We start from the raw sequence: 6262 nt of genomic DNA, 5'->3' as shown, positions 1-6262 counted from the left end.
AGATATTTATACACATCAATGAGATCTCCTCTCAGTCTTCTCTAGACTAAAGAGGCCCAATTCCTGTAGTCTCTCCTCATTAGAGATGTTATGAATGAGGTCCCTATATGTCTAGAATTTAGCAGCAATTTTAATTGAGCAGCAATTTTATATAAAATAATGCAATCAAATATAATCAAGCAGGTACAAAATAATTTGGCAGTGGTTCAGATAAAGCATAAGCAAAACCAATCTATTGGGATATAGGGAGGGCTTCCCACCCTGCCTCAGATAAAAAAGGCAAAAGGATCCAAACACAACCTATATACTGTATGCTAATACATATTCATCAATATTTTCCCATAAATCTCCTCCTCTTTTTGATTTTTGAAATCAATGCCACTAGACTGCATAGCGCATGCTCTGCTTGTTTCTAAGGGGTCTTCTTTAGCTTTTGGTGGTCAATTCTGACGAAGGCTTGTCATCATCATCACTGTGCTTTGAACAACCCCACATCTGCCCCAAGTCTTGTGTTATAGAAGTCAGCATTATATTCCAAAAATAAGCCTTATTGTTTCATAGATACCTGGAATCATTTAAATTTTGTCCATTTCAAGGTCGACTCTCTAATTATCCTGAGGCCTGTTCTGTTTTGGGATGTTATTTTTCTCAAACTACATCCTGCATCCTATTTTCTCATGAACATCTGAAAACATCTGTTTTGTGACACTAATTACATACCCTTTTCCTCTATTACTTTTTAAAAAATATTTTCTAAAATACTGATATAGTTACAATTGTTAGCATGAATCACATTCATTTATCAGAGATGTTCCAGTCCCATCATCTTTGCCATTCACTGGACACTCTGGTATTCCTTGTCTTTTTTGTACTGAGGAGCCCAGAACTGGACACCATACTCCAGATGTGGCCTCACCAGGGTCAAGTAGAGGGAGAGAATCAACTTCTCTTGACCTGCTGGCCACACTCTTGCTGTTCTCTTAGTAGCAATTTTTCCCACTCTACACATAAAGTTGGGTTGGGCTGTCTTTAGTTTGATTCTTTCATCCCAGGTTATAAAGACTGATGCTTTTAATTTTGGATTCACAAGTTCCTGCTTCTGGCCAAATTTCAATGGCCATCCTTGCTATATTGAATATTGCTCTGCTGCAGGGGTGGTGTGTGTCACAGCAACACTCACAGGCAGCAGTGTCCAGGCTGTGTCCCACATGGGCACTGGGGAGGCTCGAGGCTGTACACAAAGTGAATGGCTGCTTTGGATGCATCCTAAGTTTGGTTTGGAGACAGTTTAGAGATCTCAAGCTGGTTTAGGTACCTGAATAGGAGAATTCTACAGTGCTCAACTCATTCTGCTGGGACCTGTGGCTCTGAGAAACAGAGTAAATGAAATTGTATCATGCTGCATAGCTGAGTCTAACGTAATTCCAGGACTCAAGCTGTTTGTATGCCTTCAAACTACACAGCAGCTACAATATAGTCATACTGCCCTCAATGTACCTGGGGTAGAATGCTGACAACATAAAAATCACACAAGTCTTTGCAGAAACACGTATTTTATTAAAGTTATCACAGTCACTGGCAGCTTCATCAGTACCTCAACCTCTGTTGCCTGATCAGCCTTCGTGTTTCTTGAAGTTACCTGATAAAAATGGTCAGTAACAGACAGATGAGCTCTGTCAGGGCATGCTGCACATTAAGAAGCAAGAGTTGATCCTTTCCACTCAAAAATTAAGAAAGCAGATTTAATCTTTTCCACCTCTGACTGATCCAGAATGCCATTATAACCCACGAATGTTACTTAGTCTTTCTAAGTTTTGTTCCCTCTAAATACAAATCCAGTTCCCTATACTCTTGAGCCTCAGGTTGTGTAAGGCAAATAGCTTCTCATGGACTCAGAATGTGTAACATACACACAGGCCTGTTCATATTATCAATAAAATTGCACAGAAAATGCAGGAGGAAAAAAAAATCTCAATTCAGGAGAGTACATATTTGCTACTATATACACTTTATTAATAGGAATGCTCTCCAATTTGGATGCAAGTACCTGTTTCCTAATTCCTGAAGTAGATTACTTCAGAGTCCTTTGACTGTTTAACATGATTAAGCTTTTAAATGGTGTGCAATTTTACAAAAAACTCTATTGTTAATTTGCTACTTAAAATGCTTTACCAGATTTAGAACTGAGTTTTTAAATTATAATTCAGTACTCTTTGAAAAAATAGTATGAGCTCAGAGCTCTATCACAGCCTGTCATGATGTGAATTCCAGAGCTGCCATATAAGATGCAGCAAGTATTCTGGAGAAGCTACTGCTTAGAGCTGTGGACAGGGGGCTGCAAGGAAAATAAAAATTACTGGATTCTAAAGCATAACAGCAAAAAGAATTTTCACTGAGATTTAGTTTTGCACTTGGGAATTGTAGCTATACAGGAAAACATACAAATATTTGCACATTCCAATACTTAAGATAAAGAAAAAGAAAAAATCTGGATCTTGAAGGTTTGAAAAGAGCTGCTTTGATCCTGTATCACAGTGGGGTTTGAATTGTAATATCTATAATGAACTTGTATTCTATGCTGTTACAAGATGTTTTACTTCCCAGAGATTTTTACTTAGTGCAGATCAAGATAAAGAGTGAGGATCGTCAATTACTGGGCTAGAATTGTTTTTAATAGAAATGGAAAGGAGCAGGGATGTGATTGCACCACATTTCAAGGTGTCTTTTCTCTTGAACTGGAATCAAGAAGATGGAACAAAAATCTGCCTAAACTGTACTTTATGAAGTAATGGATGATGATACATTATATATGTTTTGGCTATATTTTATCATGGGATTTAATCTCAAACAAAAAATTGTTTCTATTAATTGAAACAGTAAAGAAAGTAGAAACAACTAAAATTATTATAAAAAACATGAAGCAAAAAAACTTGAAACAAAAAACCCCAACAATGCAATGAAACTGAGCAGTTATAGATGGGGAATTTTAAGACAAAGAGGGCAGAAGCTCTAGAAAAAAAGTCTCTTGATCTGCAGCATTTTTTTTCCTTCATTCCTAAAGAAGGGTAAAATTTAGTCTTTTGCTTCCTGCACTCTTAGTGTGTGCTGTCATGAACAGAGACATGTGATGATCAGAGATTACCATAAGCATGTTTGAAATCTTAGTTTGTGTCTGGGTGGTGTGGATATGGTGCTACTTTCTAACTTCAGTCCACACTCTTCCAGCAAACCATTGCCCGAAGCCCTAGAGTAATGGCCTCAAATAGGCTTTTCTGTAGGCATAAGGAAAAAAAAGCAAAGCCTGCTTGTTCAGGAAATTGAGCTGGTCTTAGACCTTTTTTTGGCTGTGCTAGTAAATTAAATATGCTCAGGGATGTTTGCTTGACATTAAAACCACCAAGAAGCACAGAACTTCTGTTCAGGACACAGAACTTATGTCCAGACCTGCACGTATCTCTGCAGCCAAAACCTCTACTTCTGTCAAAGACCAGCTGTTGTAGGTGGACAGTTGAACTCAGTAACCTGAACGGTAATGAAAAGGAAGGCTGCTGGTCATGAAACACATGGGAACCATCCTAATAGTTTGATGTCAAGGATGGCCATGTCACAGCAGTGTTCAACTTATTGGAAAAGAAACATTATAAAAATACAAAACACTATCTCCCACCAATCTATATTCTTTGAGCTTTTGGAGGAGAGGATGAAAGGAACTCCATCTGTGTATTAGGTGTATGGCTTACTACTCCTAATCACATTTCTTGCTGTGCAGATGCCATCAATCTGAGAATTTTGTTTCAACAGAGAGTGGATGTGCAGAGAAAGTTTAAAATCTCCTAAACCTAAACCATTACAAAAGTTGTTTGTAATGGTTTAACTCAGTTGTCATCTAAATACTGGGCAACTGCCTGCTCATTTTCCCCAGGTAGGGAGAAAAGTCAGGAAAAAAAAGTAAACTTGTAGCTGAAGATAAGCACAGTTTAATAATTGAAACAAAATAAAATATAATAATACAAATTATAATGATACCAATAATCATCAATGTCATCAACAACAATAATAATGAAACAGAGAGAGGAATAAAACCCCAGAAAGGCAAGAGATGCTCAAATGGAGTTGCTTTTTACCCAATGCAGGATGTCCAGCCTGTCATCCTGCAGCAACAATCAGTACCTCCCAGCAGCTTCCCCCAGCTCCCCCCATCCTGGCCATGCTGGTCTGTGTATGGAACATCCCTTTGGCCAGGTCAGGTCAGCTCTCCTGGCCATGCTCCCCCAGCCTCTGGGGCACCTGATTGGTGCAGAGCATGGGACACTGAAATGTCCTTGGCTATGTTTGGGGGTCACTGCTCTCTGAAAAGCTAACACGTGCTCTGGGCTTCAGAGCAGGGGATGCAGGGTTTTGGGAAAGGTTCCACGCGGTCTGGCCAGGACATTGTAGACAAAGGAACTCAGGCATTTTAAGGTGCTCAAGGAGCTGGCTTCCCTGGGCATGAGCAGAGTCTGCTCTCTTTAAAATACCAAGTTTTGAGGTACAGGGTTCAGAGCCGGGGGGGGGGGGGGAGGGGGGGGGGGAGGGGCGGGGACGACGACGAGCAGAGGTACATTCCTTGTTATTTGGCTTTTTCTCCATTTCCCTTTGTTTGAGCAAGACTACTCGAACTTGTAAACTCCAGAACAGAATTTAGCTGAAGACGTATTCCCAGACTTTCCCAAGGTTATCAATTCATGCCCTACTTTGTCCCAAAATTGAATATTGTGGACTTCTTCAGGAGAAATTTGTGGGAAGTGTAGAAAAAGCCACCTTATAAACTGTTTCAATTTTCCTTTAGAGAATGTTACATTTCCACTAACTAAAATTCTAACAATCTGATAATACACTCCTCTTAGTGCTGTGCTTAACTTAGAGCCCATTTTAGATGTAAAAGGCACAGTACAATCTCCTGCCAACCGAAAACAAAACCAAATCAGCTACTGATTTCCAAAAAACCGCAGTTAAGGAACGAAAACACGCAGATGTTTAGCCCTTCACAACGCAGCTGCTTGAACTGCTTTTAAATGTGCCGCTGGCAGCGGTACGGAATCGGAACTCGCCACGCCGTGCCAGGGGATAGACAGAGCCTCCCCTGCCCGCACCACGCGGCAAACCCGAAAGCAGATATGCCCGGTGCCGCGCCGAGAAAGCCCCCCCGCGCTACGCTGCACACTGCGCCGCCATGGACGGGAGGGCCAGGGAGAGCCTCCCCGCTCCTCCGAGCCGCCGCCGCCGTGCGAGCCCGCCCGCGCAAATTCTAAAAGCGGCCGAGCCACGCCGCTGTGGGCTGTGCCTAATGCGCTATCGCTCCCGTTCCGCGGGGCTGCGCAGCCTTTTATGTGCTCTGAATAAGAGCAAAAAAGAACAGATCTCACGGCAGAGACTGTAATACAAGCTTCTACCTCCCTAAGGAGCAGATATACTCACCCCAAATCGATGCTGTTGGTGGCGTGGTCTGGCAGAGTCTTCTCTTCACCTGAATAGGACTCCTCCAGGGCAGGAGGGGCAACCGTATTCTCCTCTGGAAAATTTGCTCACCAGAAAGGAGCTGCACTTTCCAGAGGCGCAGAACGTCCGCGAGACTTCTGTGGGATAAGTCCCAAAGTCTCAGCTGGAGAGCTATGCTGTCAAAGCTCTTCCAGTGGACGCTAAGCTGTCTTAAAGTCTTTCTGAAGTTCTGAGGTTCCGGGATGTCTTCTCGGGGCTGCAGGATCGAGCAGCCTCACGTTGCGTGCCATTATATTGGAATTAAATACCAATATAGCCGGATGGAACGTGCCTGGGTTCGTCTGGCCCTTGCTGCTTGACCAAAGGCGGCAGCTGTGGCGGTTTCACCTCAGAGACACCTTTGGCTGGCTGGGTGCTGCAGCTGGGCACTTGGGACAAGTCCAGGCCTGCAGGAGCTCAGGTTTACCTCTGGCGGAGAGGCTTCAAGGCAAGGTGAAGGAAAAGGAGTCGGGTTCTGCTGGAGGGTTTTGATCCAGAGCTTTATTCCTGGCACACAGGCCTCTCAATGCAGCAACAGCTCCAACAGAACAGAGAACCGCGTGGTTGCCGTGCCTTTGAACCCCGGGAGAGGGGGAGGGAAGGGGTAGGGATCCCGCCGACCAGGTAAGGGGGGGAGTCTCAGGGGACAAATGACACCCGGATGGCCCAATGTTCCCAAGGGTTGAAAGGCATCTTTTGAACTCTGCCGATCACACGATGCCCTTTCTAGAATGCCAAGATTGAT

The sequence above is a fragment of the Molothrus aeneus genome, chromosome Z, assembly GCF_037042795.1.
Source record: "Molothrus aeneus isolate 106 chromosome Z, BPBGC_Maene_1.0, whole genome shotgun sequence".
NCBI lineage: Eukaryota > Metazoa > Chordata > Aves > Passeriformes > Icteridae > Molothrus > Molothrus aeneus.
This window is presented reverse-complemented; position numbering follows the sequence as displayed.